Source organism: Nelumbo lutea, chromosome 3, assembly GCF_056320005.1.
Source record: "Nelumbo lutea isolate HS-2025 chromosome 3, American lotus-T2T, whole genome shotgun sequence".
NCBI classification, from domain to species: domain Eukaryota; kingdom Viridiplantae; phylum Streptophyta; class Magnoliopsida; order Proteales; family Nelumbonaceae; genus Nelumbo; species Nelumbo lutea.
This window is the reverse complement of record NC_142686.1, coordinates 16138260-16152055: the sequence shown is the minus strand read 5'-3', so window position 1 is coordinate 16152055 and position 13796 is coordinate 16138260. Positions and strand designations below refer to the sequence as shown.

The 13796-nt window shown below is 41.7% G+C and overlaps 1 long non-coding RNA gene across 5 annotated transcripts; it reads right to left on the bottom strand.

The window, feature by feature from the left end:
• Positions 1-343: 343 nt before the first annotated feature.
• Positions 344-12908, bottom strand: LOC148863188 (uncharacterized). 5 transcript variants are annotated; one of them, XR_016109073.1, is made up of 8 exons: positions 12588-12725; positions 2197-2337; positions 1851-2000; positions 1681-1728; positions 1540-1579; positions 1057-1223; positions 819-876; positions 344-707 (listed from the first exon to the last, which is right to left on the bottom strand). It is a non-coding gene; the product is annotated as an uncharacterized LOC148863188 (long non-coding RNA). The 5 variants fall into 5 exon arrangements; XR_016109076.1 differs by lacking the exons at positions 1540-1579; positions 1681-1728 and adding an exon at positions 12321-12417 and having other exon boundaries at positions 12588-12691; XR_016109075.1 differs by lacking the exons at positions 1540-1579; positions 1681-1728 and having other exon boundaries at positions 12588-12908.
• Between the last annotated feature and the right edge of the window lie 888 nt (positions 12909-13796).

The window sequence follows — 13796 nt, the reverse complement described above, 5'->3', positions numbered from 1 at the left end:
AATTTGGAATCCTAAGAGGTGAAAAATACCCATTTCCCTCATCCGAGTATGAAAACACCAGCATCTTACACTTTTCAATCTAAGAATGGATACCTGAAACAAGACAGGCTTTCCCGAAGGCAAAAATTGTGCAGACACCCTGAGAGTACTGACTGCATCCAGCTGCACATTGGGAACATGTTCCCATCAATTTAACATAAAAGTATCCAGCTGCACATTGGGAACATCTTCCCATGAATTTGTGATGTGTGCTCTCAAGATTTCTTTTTTCCTTCATAAGATCTGGTCTAACACGTCTACATATTCAGGCAGCTAAATTCACTATTAGTTCTTCAGAAAGCAATTACTGTAATTTGGGCTTTGGAACATAAATCAACCAAATTCCTTCAGTGCTTACATGCTTGAACATGTAAATGTAGACAATTAGATTTCAATTAAATAATTTTGTGGAGGAAATCAAAACTTTAAAGTTGCTGTAAAATGCAAGATTCTCACAGATTTTAAACTGTTGCTGAGCCGGGAGCAGGAGTCAATAGCTGAAAGACAAACATCACCCAGACCTAAAGAAAATTATCCTTTTGTTACTCCAATGCCCCCGAATACCCAGTTGACCAACTTCCGATGTCAGGCAGCCTCAGCGGCTTATTGTAGAGAATGCAATTATCTTTAGCTGTGTCACCCTCAAATAATGCACTTTGGGCAAGCTCCTGAACCATGAGCAGGTCCAATCACCACAAGGTTTCAAGGAAACAAAAAAAGAATAGAAGAGCAAAACCAGGGGAAAAACCTCCTTGCTTGACTAGGTGCAAGGAACCCACCTTAGCATCACTATATTAAAGGTTCCAAGTTGTGAAGAACCACCCTCAAATCTTCAACCTGAATAAGAAGAAAATAACGTCTACAAAATGGATAGTCCCAGTCATAAGAAATGACATAAAAATTACAACATAATCTGCATAACTTATCAGACCAATAAGCAGGAGACCAACGGAAAGGGGAAAATGCAGACCTGCAATAGTTCCTTGTTAACAAATGGATTTGCTTTCTTATACATACCCGTATCAGCCTCTTTTTCTTTGCTTTTCAATTCAGATTTGTTCTCCATCTCAGAAGTTTTTTTATCAGTTTTCAATCTCACCCTCAGATTCCCCTGCTTCATGTTTTTTATCATCTAAGTCCTCTGGTTTAACCTGTGCATCATCCTGTCTGTCTTCATTTCCAGCCTACAGAAGTTAAAAAGTAGGAGATGCACAAGATTGGTTAGAAAACACAATAAAGAAGACAATAACATAAACCAAATTCCCTCCAATGTCGTAGTGATCAGTAATCCAACTTTGCATAACAGTGAGGCCAAGACATCAAGGTAGCATTTCCACATTGTAGTGAGTCCATTGCACTCGTATATCCTCAAGATTCTGAGCAAAGTTGAGGGTTGTTGTCCATTTATGGAATACATATTAAAACTGTTCATAGACTATCGATGTTAACAGAAAGTACCATAAGTTAGATGGACTAGTACTTGTGGCACTTGAAAAATACCTTGTACTTTCATCTAGAGATGCTGTCGACACATAGATCCCTAATGACGATTTTACCACAAATGAGAATATGTACTGTAAGACTTAAAAAATCGTAAATGAAGTATAAGTCCATTTGTAGTCAGACCAGATACAATTTTACCTGACCAATGTGTCCACAAATCTCAGGGTGCTGTTAAGTCCAAAGAACCTTGCTCAGATTGTATGACAGAGCAACATAAAATGACAAGGAACAAGAAAATGATTATAAAAGTGGAGGCATACATAAATTACATATAAAAGAAAAAGAAAGGAAGAACTACATCTTCATACCTGATGATGAGAACCAAGGCCAATAGAGTCTGCATATTGCCTACTAGGTTGACTTTGCAACTTCTGCCCCATATAAGCAGTCTGCTCACTGTATTGTCGTCTCTCTAGTGAACCATAATCAGAAATCTTCCCCGAGGACAATTGATCTCCCTTGAGACCAAGGTTCAAAATATCAAAACACCTAATACGCATATTGTTTCAGGTGAATAAAAACGTTTTTTTTTTTTTTAATTTCATATTTTTTACAGGGACATGGTTTTATTGCTATTTAACATTTAATAACACCCCTTTTTGGAAAAATCCTTAAAAAAGGCATATCGATGGCCACTGATACAATACGACATACCCAATACAGAGCGTGTCGTGTCAAAATTTTGAACTTTTCTTGAGACCATATCCATGGATTGATGATGATACATAGTCAGGCATTAATTGCATGACCTTGAGGGGCAGAAGAACTTTCTACTATGTCACTCATTGCAGCAACCTGTAAAAGCAGGTCTACCACTTAGTAAGATTAAAGGTGCATTGAACAGTATATTTTATCGAGTACAAACATAAAAGATGATCCTACAGATAATTCAAAAACAAAACAACATATTATAACAACACAAATAATGCATTTCCCAAAGCAGCAAACGGCAAAATAAAACCATAATATCCAGAGGTGTAAGGATGTCTTTACCTTTTTCTGTTTTTGCATCATTTTATATGCATGTTGTATTAAATGCTTCTGTTTTTTGTAAAGTATAATTGCACAATGAAAAACAAATAGCATGTTGAACCATGCTGTATTATGTGCTTATGCTTTTCCATATATGAGAAAAGAAACCTAGTATTTATAACAAGCAGAGTATTCAGCGACTAAAGTACAAATGGAAAATCTACAACTAAGAAAAAGTTAATGAGATGAAATAAACTAGACAGTGCTTAATACTTGAATAAAGACCATAGAGAAAGAAAATTAAATGATTTTGAATCTAATGAGATACAAACCCCAATTGGAAGTGAAACCAAAAGCACACCTGTTGACTACAGTTTAAAGCAGATGAGCCATAAATAGCCCCATCTTAGCTTATGCTTTTTTTTTGAGGAAGTTAACTATGGTTATATTAACAAAAAGCAATATGTTCATGGGGGATGTGTGTTGAGGGCCCGAGAATAGGATCTCGTCACGGGTCGGTCTACGGGGAAAACCTCCTGTTTTCCCTTGTTCCTTCCTGCTCTTGATGAACATATCTTGGCACCTTGGTGATTTGTTCAAGAGATCACCAACTCTCCTAACTCACTTCTTTAACTGAATATTCGATATCTCATTCAATAATGGTGTCTCCTTAAATAGAAGATTACAAGAGTCCTAATCTTAGGGAGTCTCCTTGCTGAATAGGGAGACTTCCAGTTCTATCTTGCTAAGGATAAGATAAGTTAATCCTAATCTGATAATCCACTAATAAGATAAGATAAGAGCAATAGAATAAGATAAGAACAAGCAAGATGATCTAATCTAATCTGCTATTGCCGAATTGGGTAGGACGAGGATCATTGAATCACTACTGCTGTTGACAGTGGGTCAGGTTCCTGTTGCTGCCGGCGGTGATGATACTTTTTCCCGAGGAATGCGTCCATAACATTACTCCCCTCCTAGACTAAGAGCTTGTCCTCAAGCTCGAACTCCGGGTATGTGGCTTGGAACTCTGCCAATGGAATCCAGGTGGCTTCGGCCGATGGTAAGCTACCCCATTCCACCAAGACTTCAAGAATTCCTCGATTGAAATGAGAGCGGGTGAGAGCCTTAGGCTGGGGAACAAGTTTGCCATCTTTCAAGGGCGGCAGGGAGGGGACTTGGTCCGGAGGATCACCCGTAAATGGTTTCAGCAAGGAGATGTGGAAAACATCATGAATCCGGCTGCTCTCCGACAATTCCAGCTGGTGGAACCTTGAAGGGCCCATAGAACTTAGGGTCCAGTTTCGGAGCAGCCCTGTGGCGCAAGGAGCGTTGCCGATAGGGCTGGAGTTTTAACCAAACAAATTGTCCTGGTTCGAACGACAGTTCCCAGTGGTGCTTGTCATAATTGAGCTTCATGCGGAGCTAGGCCTGCTGTAAGCGAAGGTGGACATCGGCTAGGAGGGCGTCGCGTTCTTGTAAGGAGTGATCAATTTCTTCCAAACGAGTAGAACTGGGCTCATAGGACAGCAAGCGAGGAGGGTCCTGGCCATAAACGACGCGAAAGGGAGTCATGCCGAGGGAAGAATGGTAGGCCGTGTTGTAACAGTACTCGGCCCAAGGAAGCCAATCCACCCACCGTCGCGGTTGATCCCTTACGAAGCAACGGAGATACATCTCAATCGTGCGGTTGACCACCTCCGTCTGACCGTCGGTCTGTGGATGATAAGCTGAGGAGAAGGCCAGGGTGGTGCCGTGCAGTCTGAATAATTCCTTCCAGAAGGCACTAGTGAAAACCAGATCCCTATCGCTGACGATGGATTCTGGTAACCCATGTAAGCGGAAAGCATGTGTAAAGAAGGTGAGGGCAACTGAAGTGGCACCATACGGATGTGATAGAGGGATGAAATGGGCATACTTAGAGAAGCGATCTACTACCACGAAGAGGACCGATTTGCCACCTACCTTGGGTAGTCCCTCAATGAAGTCCATGGAAATGTCGGCCCAGATCTGTATCGGGATCGAAAGGGGCTGAAGGAGGCCTGTCGGGTGTAGGTTTTCCCATTTATGCTGTTGACACGTGGAGCAATTCTGGACAAAATCCCAAATAGAAGTCTTCATACCCTGCCAATGGAAATCAGCCCGGACGCGGTGTAGCGTCTTCTGAACGCCTTCATGGGTGGAGTTATGAACGCCAGTGATGATGGTGGAAATCAACGGGGAGTCAGGCGGAAGATGTACTCGGCCTTTATGTAGTACCAACCCGTCGTGAAGCGACCAATTGGAGTTGGCAGTGCCGGACTAGATCTTCTGGACCAAGAGCGACCATTCCGGATACTGTGGCGTTGCCTTCTTAATGTCGTCTAACAGGTAGATCCGGGGTTGGGAAATTGCACACAGAGCCATCGCGTTTTCATCTCGCCTAGACAAGGCATCGGCTGTGCGATTTGAGGATCCCTCCTTGTATTCCACCCGGAAATCGAACCCGAGCAGTTTGCTAACCCAATGCTGCTGTGGGGAAGTGGTGAGGCGTTGCTCCAACAGGTATTTGAGGCTGTAATGATCAGTTTTGATGACGAATGACCGCCCCCACAAATACGGCCTCTAGTGCTGGACGGCTCGGACTAGGCCGATTAGTTCGCGCTCATAGGCAGGAAGTTTCAGGTGCCGATCGGCCAGTCTGCGGCTGAAGAAAGCAATCGGGTGCCCTTGCTGTTGTAACACGGCTCTGATACCCATTCCAAAGGCATCGCACTCGATTGTAAATTCGAGAGCGAAATTTGGTAATTGCAGGACTGGGGTGGAAGATAGGGCATTTCTCAGTGTTAGAAAAGCTGCATCGGCTGCGTCATCCCACCGGAAGGAATTTTTCTTTAATAGGTTGGTTAACGGGGCCGCCAACAACCCATAATTCTGTACAAATTTGCGGTAGTAACCCGTTAATCCGAAGAACCCGCGTAAGGCCTTGGCAGATTGAGGCTTGGGCCATTCCTTGATAGCCTGAATTTTGGAACCATCAACCGTCACACTTTGCCCGTGGATGACGTGGCCGAGATAAAGAACCTTCGCTCCCCGAAGGAGCACTTGGACCGTTTGAGGAAGAATCTGTGTTGGCGCAGGAGCTCAAAAACGGTCTGCAGATGGTGCACATGCTCTACCCATGATTTGCTATAAACGAGGATGTCATCAAAGAATACTAAAACAAATTTGCGCAGATGAGGCTGAAATACCTCATTCATCAATGACTGGAATGTGGATGGGGCATTGGAGAGACCGAATGGCATGATTAAAAATTCGAAGTGGCCATGGTGGGTTCGAAAGGCAGTCTTTTTCACGTCACCGGGAGCCATGCGAACCTGGAAGTATCCGAACTTGAGGTCCAACTTAGAGAAGTACTGAGCACCATGTAGCTCGTCCAGCAGTTCGTCCACAACGGAAATAGGGAACTTATCCTTGATCGTCCGACCGTTGAGTTCTCTGTAGTCAACATAGAACCTCCAAGTTCCATCCTACTTTGCCACCAACAGAACCGGAGAAGAGAAAGGAGAGTGACTCTTGCATATGATCCCTTGTTTCAGCATCTCTGTACATTGCTTTTCTATCTCGTCCTTCTATAGGTGAGGGTAGCGATAAGGCCGGACAACAATTGGTTCTGAACCTGCCACCAAAGGAATTCGATGGTCGCATGCTCGGGGAAGAGGGAGCCCCTTGGGTTCTTGGAATATATCTGAAAACTCGGCGAGGAGTCTTTCCATGGTCGCCGGTTCTGTCTGAAGTGCATGGACCTGTGGTGTCCTCTCTTTAACCCTGCAACCGTGCCATGAAACTTGCTTTCCATTTAGGTGGAATGTCATTGTGAGTGCACTGAAGTTCCATAAAATCGGGCCTAGGGTAATTAACCATTTGACTCCAAGAACAACATCGAACCCATCCAAGGAGAGTACAAATAAATCAGCAAAAAATAGTTCAGAATTGACCGTTATCGGAACGCTCTTACAGATTCCCGGACTGTGAACTCTTTCACCGTTCACAACGGCTACCTGTAGTCGTGGCCGGAGTTCCATTGGTAGTTTTAACTGAAGGGCGGCATGTTCACTTATGAAGTTGTGTGTGCTCCCTGAATCGACAAGAATGCGCATCGGTTGACCTGCTATCTGTGCCTGTAACTGCATGGTCTGAAAGGTTTTAATACCGGTGATCGCATGGAGGGAGATCTCCGGCTCGAATACGACGGGTTCTTCTTCCTCCTCCTCTTGCTCATCGACTAGGAGGCAAAAAAGCTTCTTGCACCTATGTCCTGCTGAGTAGAGGTCATCGCAATTGAAACATTGGCCTCTCGCTCGGCATTCTGCCATTTCTGCCCTGGTCAACCACTTAATGGGTGGAGCGGCCATGTTGCTACCTGCACTTGTCACCGATCTAGAGGTGGTGGTTGTGTGAGATCTCAGTTCCCGGCCGGCTACCGACGAGGGGGTCGTTGTCGCTGATTTTGGAGGTGCCCATGAGTTCGGTGGACTACCCACATTGTAGGTCTCGTGGTTGAGCTACAGCTTGCGCTCGAATGCGCGGGCTAAGTTCATGGCTGTAACCAAATTTGGGGGATTCTGCATTTTGACATCCACCCGCAAGGGTTCTGCTAACCCTGCTGTGAACATGTCCACCTGCTGGTCCGGTCGCACGGAGGATGCCCTCGCGAGGAGGATTTGGAATTGGCGCTGGTATTCTGTCACCATTCTGGTCTATTTAAGGTTAATCAGCTCACCTAGGGGGTTGCTGGTCAGTGGGGGTCCGAACTGAAGAAGGCAATAGGACTTAAATTGGGGCCAACCGAGCCCGAGTTCTTCTTGCTCTAACCGACAGAACCAAAGTTGTGCTTCCTTTGTTAAGTGAAAGGCGGCGAGACTTACCTTATCCCGGTCATCTGTCCGCTGATTCCGAAAAAACTGCTCGCACCGATACAGCCAGCCCAAGGGGTCTTCGTTGCCGTTGTACGACGGAAATTCCAACCTGTTGTACTTGGGGATGATTGCGGCTCCTTGGCTAACGGACTGCTGTTCGCCGGAAGACTCCGACAGATCTGGTCGGCAGCCGCTAGTGACTGTCCCTCCTTCAGTGTTCCTTTCCTTGTTAGAAAGGAACAACTCCATTAGAAGTCGTAGCTCCCTTACCTCGTCTTTGATCTCACGAACTTCTGAACTAGTCTCCACGAGTTGGTGCTCGAGGTCGTGGATCCTGGATGGCAGCTGCTTCAGATCTCCCATGACGCCTTGCTCCGATACCAAGTTGTTGAGGGCCTGAGAAAAGGATCTCATCACGGGTCGGTCCACAAGGAAAACCTCCTGTTTTCCCTTGTTCCTTCCTGCTCTTGATGAACCTATCTTGGCACCTTGGTGATTTGTTCAAGAGATCACCAACTCTCCTAACTCACTTCTTTAACTGAATATTCGATATCTCATTCAATAATGGTGTCTCCTTAAATAAGAGATTACAAGAGTCCTAATCTTAGGGAGTCTCCTTGCTGAATAGGGAGACTTCTAGTTCTATCTTGCTAAGGATAAGATAAGTTAATCCTAATCTGATAATCCACTAATAAGATAAGATAAGAGCAATAGAATAAGATAAGAACAAGCAAGATGATCTAATCTAATCTGCTGTTGCCGAACTGGGTAGGATGAGGATCATTGAATCACTGCTGCTGCTGGCAGTGGGTCAGGTTCCTGTTGCTGCCGGCGGCAATGATACTTTTTCCCGAGGAATGCATCCATAACAATGTGCATGGCACAAAAAAGCGCCCCCCCCCCAAAAAAAAAAAATAGTATATATGTGGTATTCTGCCACTTCCCAGTATGACCATACAAAGAAGAAATAGATAACCAGTACATATATGGTATCTCCATTGTACATTGCACTAGTTTGTGGGTGTTTGCATTTAAAAAATCCTAGAACTGCACAAGATAAATTGGAGTTTCTAAGGACCATCTATGGCTTCATCTAGAGAAAGAAAAAGATCAATCCGACATGAAAGAAACAATTGCATCAGGTTCAGACCCAATATTCTAAACAACTCCCAAGTCCCAAACAATCCTAAACAACCATAAAACCATTTATTTTACGACTATAACTACTTAGTATAATATACCAGATTACCAGTTTTACATTCCTTTCCTATTCTAGTACAGCATCTTAAGGTTTACCTGTTTCATCCTTCCCCTTCTAATTGGCAAACCTTCTATGCATCAATTCCTGTTTATGTAATATAAATCTCTTTTTTATTCTGTAAAACTTATCAACAAAAGTAGGGGAGGGAGAGCTTTCCTCCGCTGTACAGGGATTTCTAAACTGTACAAGTAGTAACATTCTGTAAAGTTCAATCTACCAAAAGACTAAATACAGAGACTTAGCTGCTGAAGGTTAGGTTGAAAACTAGATAAACCCAATTGTCTCTAGCTTGGTTCCCTTTAGGTCCTTCAAAATGGAAGCCCAATGAATAAGAGTTCTTTCAGCTTTACAGAAGTGGATTGCCCCTCAAAAATCCTTTTATTCTTCACCTTCTAAACCATCCAGTAAATAGCAAAAGTGGAGATCTTCCACAAAATATTCCCTCTTTTGCGCAGTCTTGATGCAGCCCAAGAAGAAAACAGATCAGTCAGATTACTAGGCATCACCCAAGCAGTGCAGAACAGTTGAAGGAAATGTACCCAAATGTTATAAGTCACAGGGCAGTGCAGCAATAATAATGATTTGAAGATTCTTCTTCTAAACTGCAAAGACAGCATTTGTTTTGTAAGTTCGTGCCCATCTGTAGCAATCTGTCAATCGTTTAGATTATTTCTAAGATGGCTTTCCAAAGGAAGAATTGTACTTTAGATGGACCAGGAGCCCTCCAAATCCAACCCCAGGAAATAGGATCATCCCTGGACATTGGACCTTTACAAAACTTCATAGAAAGATTTCACTGTGAAAATTGCTGATTTGGATATGATCCAGATCCTTCTGTCCCTACTGCTCGGATTTAACCCTCTCTGACTCAGTTCCTCTAGCAGTGTCAGCAATGTATCTGCTTCCTAATCAAACACACTGCACCCAGGGGAGGGCAACCAAGCTACCTTGCCGCTGGTGAAGTCATAACAATCCAAAATAGTTGCTTCTTTATTGGCTGCCTGACTAAAGATGGAAGGGTAAGTCTTACATAGAGGTCTATTTCCACATCATAGTTGTCAAGGCAATGCCTACACAGGTGCCTTGGGAACTTTTATATTCTTAACTTTTTGAGATTATAATAATAAATAAAGACATTATTAAACTAAATTATTTAGCTTAAGTTAAAATGCTAGTGTCTTTTTATTATTTTTTTCATTTGTTAGGGTTCAATCAACATGTTATTGCCTTGAAACTGATAATGGAAGAACTTGGACCCTTGAAGACTTCAAAACTTCATTTTCTTTTCTTCTTTTCCTAGGAAAAAAAATAGAGGCTCAACACCTCTATTTTTTGAAATTTCTTTTCTTCCATTTTTTCATGAATGTTGATTTTCTATGTTTCAAATACAGCTTATACATTTTTATGAAAATTACAGACAATTAATAGTGAAAGATGGTTGTTGATTGCTATGGAACCTAAGGAATTGCTGTAGAACTCATGATTTTTATTCAAAAAAGAAAAACCATCACTTAGGTGATTAGGTGATTAGGTGACAATTTATAGTAAAAGATGGGTTTATTAAAAAAAAAAAAAAATCACCTAGCCTTGCCTTGATGCCTTGAAAACTATGCTTCTAGTGTCCACTCCCTTACCTTGACAACCAAGAAATAAAAAGATAGCTTAACATGTGGAGCAATGGCTACACATGGTCACAACACTTCTTTTAACCCTCCAATAAAACATGACATGCTATCAACCAAATGAAAACCGAATCTCCCAGTGAGAGCTTGCCTGGGTGATTTGGTTTCAATGTGTTCACATGGTCACAACACTTGCAATCCTCTAATAAAACACAGGCATGCTATAAATCAAATGAAAAAACAAATTATCCAGGTAGTACATCCAGTTGTTTCTACCCCAAAAATCACACCAACAACCCATTAACATATGAAAAAACAGAGATTGCCTCTAGGATTTACTATCTTACTATGACAATTTAGAAATATCAAGATAGCCTAACATGTTTGTTTGTTTGTTTGTTTGTTTGTTTGTTTTTGAAAGGTAAGGTAGTTTTATTGAGAATGAAAGAAGTACAATAGAAATCTGTCCATACAAGGACAGACCAGACCTCAACACCAACTACAGACACCAAATAGACTGAGTCCTAAGAAACTGAGATACATTCATATGCTTGAAATCTGGACTGAGACAGCTACCCAGGAGAACAGTTTACTGACTGCATTCTGCACTATCTCATCTGGACTTTTCAAATTATTACAGAAAATTCTGTTATTTCTTTCAGTCCAAATGGACCAAAGGACAGCAGCAGGGATAGCTATCCACACCAGCTTTCCATTTTTCTTCAAACCCCTGATCTTCCAGCAACATAATAAATTGTTGACAGAATTCGGCATCACTCAGCAAATCCCCACAGCACTTAGAAAGTGATCCCACACCTGGGCAGTGGAGACAGACGTTCTACAGACTCAGGCTGCAACCCACAAAGGCCACAAGAAGCATCTGAGAGCTGCATTCTTCTTCTTTCTAGATTGGCTCTAGACAGGCACTTATTTAGGGCCATAGTCCAGACTAGGAAATTGACTTTGGAGTGGCTAATTGGGTTCCAAATCTGCTTGCTTGGAAAATTTACTGCACCTGAACTGTTGAGCTTGATGACCATTGATTTGACTGAAAAGCACCCGCCACCACTCCACTTTCATCTCCACTCATCTTCCAGATTGATGTCAATGTTCTGATCTTGAAGAGTTTCCAGCAGTCCCAAAATCTCTTCCAATTCCCAATCAAACAGTCGCAAGATAGCGGGGACTATATTCTACACCAACAATGTGATTAATCCAATTCCTTAGGATTAATGCTTTTTATTCAAAAAAAAAAAAAAATCCCATCACCTAGCCTCGCCTTGGCACCTTGAAAACTATGTTCCACACCGACAAAATTTCCAAAACAGAGTTTCATCACCTTTCCCAGGTTCAAAGCGGATAAACTGGAAAAATAAATCATTTTATTAATAACTGAACCAAATTTCACAACTCCCCATGTTTGGAGACTTGTGTATTGGGCATTTAAAGACACTTTGATGCAACAATAATGGCAAACTTAATTTTCCCAAGAAACCATAGAGATTATATGTGGACATTATGACACAATAATTCCTCAAGTTAACAATATTAATAAATCAAGAAATAATCCACCACCCACCTCTACGCATCTAGGTGTAACTGTTCTTTACTCTATATATTGCGCATCTGATAGTAGATTTCTGATACAATTTTATAAATATAAATAAATAAGAATACAGAAATAACAACATTTGTATTAAAACCTTTAACTGCTTTAGTATGAGTGTCCATGACGTTAGTAAATAATAAATAAAATTAGATAATAGTCATGTAGCTAACTAAAGCATACAGAAGAACATTGTATTCTAGACATCGCCAAGTGCCTCTAACCAAACCAAGTAAACGGGATAGTGCAACAGATTCGCGGTATACCCCAACCATCCAAATGGTGACTTAACAGTATAATGCTACGACAGATGTGTAGCCACTAAGATTTGCAACTGAAAAACGAGTCATTAAATTTAAAAATCAAATGATCCGCAATAAAAAAAAGAACAAAATTCTTAAAAGTACTACAAATAATACCATGCTAGGCGCATAGTCCGGAGGCAATTGAGCTTGAACGAGGGAGATTGACAACGTTGCAGTATCAAGACCAACTCAAACTCAATAACTCAACTTTCTAAACAGAAAGAATCATTTCTAGGTATCACTTGTAAGTTTTGTGCAACTTTAGATTTAATGTCTGATTTGTATCCTTCTGATGAATTTAAACGTGCTTGGGAAAGAGAACTGCGCCCTAATTTGTGAAAAAATGATTACAATGGTCAAACAGAGGTCTCAGAATGGAACCTGAAGAGCTGTTCTGATTTGTATCCGAGGATGAGATATTCTCCATGTATGCCTAGCGGAAGAGCTGTGCTATTTGTATCCTGTATTAATACTATATTCTCCATGCTGCAATAATAAATGTAGACAGAGTTGTCGTGGGCAGGAGATCCCGACTCCAAATGCATAGGAGGAGCGAACCGGGGATAGTATCTCTGCGGCTCTGCCTGTTGATCTGATAATACCCGTTTTGCGTTTGGACCCAGATTTCCTACTCACTTCTCTGGCCTCCCCTACCCACACTAAACAGCAGCCGCACATCTCACAAACAAGATGGCGATGTGTGTCATTCTTTCTTTTCGTTTGTATGTTGTATACCAATGTTCAAACCGTCTTTGATCCAGACGGTTCGACCGTTCAACGCTTTATCCAAAAGACCAGTTCCATTTCACCAGAAACGTCCCAACGACCCAAGACAAAAAAAAAAAAAAAAAAAGAAAAAAAAAACTGTTGATTTGGTAAATGAACCAAAGATCAAATTTTCATCACATATCGGCCCTTATTGGCTAATACGTATTGTATTAGAGCCTTTCCGATATACCCCTACAATGGATGTTTAGGGTCAGCGAGTGGTTCAGGGGTAGACTGGCCCCTCTGAACCAGATTCAAAAAATAAAAAAAAAAACAAAAAAAAAAACAGTACTGATACAGGCCGATACGCCCTATATTGATATTTTGAACCTTGCAATGAACCATCTATCTGTCCAATTAAACCAGTAAATAATTCAACCCATAAATGGCTTGACGGTTCACATTAATTTATGTATTTCGTTTTATTGTTTAACTAGACAATGACCATCCCATGGTAAGTACCAAACCTGTATTTTGATAAAATTTAGGGGTTTTTATAGTTCAGTCCACCCCTAGGGTGGAGCTAAGATTATTAGGGGTGGATTTAATCCTGCCCATTGATTGATGTCAAATTCATGGGCAAAATGTGGTTTATAGGGGGGGGCTACTAGTAGAGTAGGAGGGGGCTGCAATTCAGATTTCTGAGGTGGATTGCAGTCCACTTATCCCTAATTTTTATTTGACAACTATCATTTAATTTGTAAGTTTTTTTATTTGATTAATATAGGGATACGTCCAAAAGATTTCATTAGCAAGGTTTGGCTGAATGCAATGACTATTCAGCATGCTGTAGAATCAATGATAAGGTTATGGAATACAAGC